Below are 4237 nucleotides of genomic sequence, written 5' to 3'. Positions count from 1 at the left end.
TCCAGTTCATGCTGGCTGTATACTCACAGGTAGGGGGCAATCTACTGAAGCATGATCAGCCTACGAGGGGTCACCCCTTAGAGAAAATATTTTCTCCTTCTCGTACCGACATCATTGGCCTGAATGTTGTTTTCCTCTTGGTAGATCTGCCACCTTGTCTCCTTGGTCTGGGATCTACTCCATTGATTTTTACAGCCGCATTCTTCACACATGGCCTCCTAACTCCTTTTTGTGCGGTGTTTTCTTCTGTGCAGTAGCTGTAGATAGTCAAGGCAAACCCCACCCAGCCTGGATTGCTGGGTTCTGGTAGGTTCTATGAGCATCTGGAGGCTCCTTTCCATCTTTGCTGTTCCTCATCGTTTCTCGGCACTAACACACAGCTGTGGCAGTGGCTGCGTGGGTTGAAATTCCAGTAGCAATTTTAGTCTGATGGTAGAGGAAGCAAGGGTAAGGTGTTTGTTGGAGAAATAGCCAGTGGTCTAAAAAAATATAGTTCTGTTCCTCCTTTCCTAACTATAATTACCTGTAGAGAACCTTTTGGGCCACTTTTTGCTTCTAGACACTTGGCAGGAATTTGACATTACTAGAACCAAAGACAAAAGCTCAAGGCAGGAATCTGACTTTGAGCCTGGGCTCAGGAAACAGGCCCAGATTAAGAACATTTGCATTTGAGTTAAAGCAAAGCTCAGAGCGGGCTCAGTGGAAGCATGTGTGGCGGTCCTTTTGTCTTGTCATCCAGATTAGCCTCGGAAAGGTGTTTACAGGACTTTGTTTTACTGTCTTGCTTTTCCTTGACCCAGAACTGATCTTATTATTCTGCGTGTAATTAAAGTGGTATAAAAACAGATTGGAAAATAAAAAGCTCACCTCAGCCTCAGAACTGGCTGGAGTCATGTTAAATGTTGTCTAATTGTCTTTTTTCTTGTTAATCCTCACTCCTGCCCTGGAGAACCTTTTGACTGACTGAGCTGGCTTACTCAATTACCCACTCAGTCCTATACAGCTTCCACACTGCCATCTTACCAGGAAGTCCAGTCCACCTTTAAACACCATACTGAGGGCACATCAGTGTCTGCCATATCCTGTGCCCCAAGCATCTCGATGGTTTTCATTCTGCCTACCTTCCCGGGATTTACACACTTCAAAAAAAGGTTCTTCCTTCTGAGGCTTTCTCTTCATCTCTAACTTGATTCCTTGGTTATTTTCTACAACAGTGCTCACTCCCCATGCCATTGAAAGACCCCTGGAACGGGGAGAACCTCACTCAAGTCTCGGAATGACTCGACCCCCCAAGAACTCACATAAGGACGTCCTTGCTGTAATTTACACGAGGTTTATTGATAGGAACCAGTGCACTGGGGTCGAGACTCGTATCCTACTCAGGGGCAGAGGAGTTCGACCCCCAGTAGCTAAGAGAAGGGGAATTTAAAGGAAGAAACCACAACCCGAGGGGGTAGGGAGGGCGTCATTGGAAAATGTTGAGAATACCAGTAAAAAAATCACAAGGAGAAGCTTCCTGTTTCTCAAGATTGTTCTCTAAGATTTTAATCTAACTTTTTGTTCAGCTAGTTCCTGGGAGAGAGTTGTCGAACTGGCTGGTGTAATTGCAGTTCCAGGGCCCGACCAGTTTCTTTCTTCTGCTCTGAACTTTTGTCTAGGGCAGGGGGGCAACCTTAAAACTTCTACCTTTCACCATTAGCACATCACATTCCTTAATATGGTTCTTAGTGATGTCACCTCTTTGTCTCTTTCACAAACTCATCCTGGACGAGCTTCAGCTATTAGATTTGTTTCCTCTAAATTACAGACCCTGGATGCCATTCTCCCGAATTCTACTTCCCTTCCATGCATCCAGTCCCCCAATCAACTTGATCAGTTGTCCCAACAAATTTCTTTTGTCAGACTCGAGAGTTTCCTTCACCGTCAGACTGGACTTGCTACGAAGACTGCAATCCAGGCAACCATACTAAGAGTCTACCTGGAAATCCATGGGCATTTCATGGATGGGATTCCCAGTGACTGCTACCGGGGCTACCCTCAAGTACCACCATCAACAGCAAAGATTGGGGAACTACGAACAAGCGCTAACAGTGCACATAAAACTTATTATGTTCTTTGTGGCAGCTGCTAGGGCTTACATGATGCCTTCAAGGCACTTCAGAGCTAAATGTCTCTGCCTTATACTTCTTTTGCCTTTTGCAGGGTAGCAGTCGGCTGTCCTTGTGTCTCCTTGTTTGTTTTGCCTTAGGACCTTATATTCCTTCTGTTCTGGTGGGAAGATGAATTATTTTAACATTCACTCCTCAACATTGTTGGGGTAGAAATCTCGGCTCGTGTCTGACAATCCACAACAGGCCAACACAATTCCATGTGGAAGGGTTTAATGAGAGAAGAAGAGTAGAAGAGGAGAGGAGTAGAGGCCGGCCATGAGCATGTGGAGGGAAGTGGGAAGGGCAATGGGGAGAGAAAGGACAAAGGGGAAGAGGGGAAGAGCAAGAGAGCAAGAGTAAGAGAAGAGAGCAAGAGGGTGAGGACAGGGCAAGCAGCCCCTTTTACAGTGAGTCAGGCACACCTGGCTGTTGCCAGGAAACTGTGGGGGTGGAGCTTAGACAGAATGCCAACAACCATAATGTTGCCCATTAAGATCAGTTTATTGACCTCTACTTACTTGTCCCATGTGGCTCACGCACGTTTATGGTAGATGAAGTTTCCACTTTATTTAATGTGGATGTTGCCGTCTCTCACCACTGTGCTTGGCTCAAACTCTTACTGACTCATAACTTTGTCATTCACTTGAACTTTGAGATAATGTCCATCACCAAGCAAAGGGATCTGCCATCTTGGGTTAGAGTGGAAACTATGAGAATTACTGGCATGAAATAGAAACTGGAAAGCATAAGTTTTGAGAGCTTAGGGGAGACCTTTTAGAATGTCTGAAATGACACGATGCTGGCAGCTGCTACAACCCCAGCTTAGCCCAGGCATGATTACTACAGCTTCTGCTTCTGTTTAAACCGTCCTGCTTCCTATGGCGATTGCCCCTGACAGAGCAAAACATTGAAGCCTCCAGAGCATGGAATTCCTCCCTCCCTCCCTCCTTCCCTTCCTTCCCTCCCTTCCTCCCTTCCTCCCTCTCTCCCTCCCTCCATCTATCTGTCCTTTTTTCCTTCTTTCTTCCCTCCCTCCCTTTCTTCCTTCCCTCCCTCTCTCCTTCCCTCCATCTGTCTGTCTTCCCTCCCTCCCTCCCTCCCTCCCTCCCTTCTTTCCTTCCTTCCTTCCTTCCTTCCTTCCTTCCTTCCTTCCTTCCTTCCTCCCTTCCTCCCCTCAGGTGTAGGCGCAACGTGGTATGTCTGACAGAGTGTGGTAATATTAATGGCAGAAAAAATTGAGATGGAGAGAAATAGAAGGAAATTAAGCTGAGTTCCAGAGTCCCCATATTCTAGCTATGGTGCAAATGATTTAATAAGCCTGGCATGTTTTACTTTAAAAGCAGTTTTGAAAATTTGCATGAAAATGACATTTCGTCTATCAAGCTCCGTTTCAAACACATTTATATTTTTCTCGGGTCCTCTCCTTTCCTACACTTGATCTTAGCCAAAAGGCCGAGAAGCGATGTCCTCTCCTTTCCTGAAGAATGCTTTAAAGCAGTGCACTTGGCTCCATAGATGCTGGCCATATGTTTTAATTCCACGTTTATTTGTATTTATTCCACACACTCAATCACACAGCTGGAAAAACCATTTCCCTTCTGCCACTGGCCAAAACAGCCTGCTAGCTGAGAAGAGATTTAAACACCAAATCTTCCTTCCATTTAGTTTTAATGTTGGAGACTGAGTGAGCAATTCAGAGTAGTTCTTTGTGAGCCTGACTTGGCCGTACCATAGGAAACCTTCAGTGGATTTCTCCTTGTTCTTGAGAATTCTTGAGATATGATAGTATCTATTCTCCAACTCCACCCCCTACTTCCTCCATACACAGCCCCAAATAGTCTCCTCCTGAGTTCATCTTTCTCCTTTTAAGTTGGTGCCCATATGGGCACAGGTATGAATGAGGTTGTTCCGCAGAGCATGGGAAATTTACCAGTGGCCATGCCCTCAAGAACGATTCTCCTGCCTCAGCAGCCACCGCCTACCTCTGTTTTGTGCCTTCATGATTGATTCTTTTATCCCATGCAATTTCTTTTATACTTAGAAAAACTAAAATCCTTATGTATTTCTTCTCTTACCCCTTTACATTC

At 45.4% G+C, this 4237-nt stretch overlaps 1 pseudogene; it reads right to left on the bottom strand.

Moving 5' to 3' along the window:
* Positions 1-3443: 3443 nt before the first annotated feature.
* On the bottom strand, positions 3444-3614 carry LOC120098416 (U2 spliceosomal RNA; annotated as a pseudogene).
* Between the last annotated feature and the right edge of the window lie 623 nt (positions 3615-4237).

Source organism: Rattus norvegicus, chromosome 18 (assembly GCF_021556685.1).
Source record: "Rattus norvegicus strain SHRSP/BbbUtx chromosome 18, alternate assembly SHRSP_T2T, whole genome shotgun sequence".
NCBI classification, from domain to species: Eukaryota; Metazoa; Chordata; class Mammalia; order Rodentia; family Muridae; genus Rattus; species Rattus norvegicus.
This window is presented reverse-complemented; position numbering and strand designations above follow the sequence as displayed.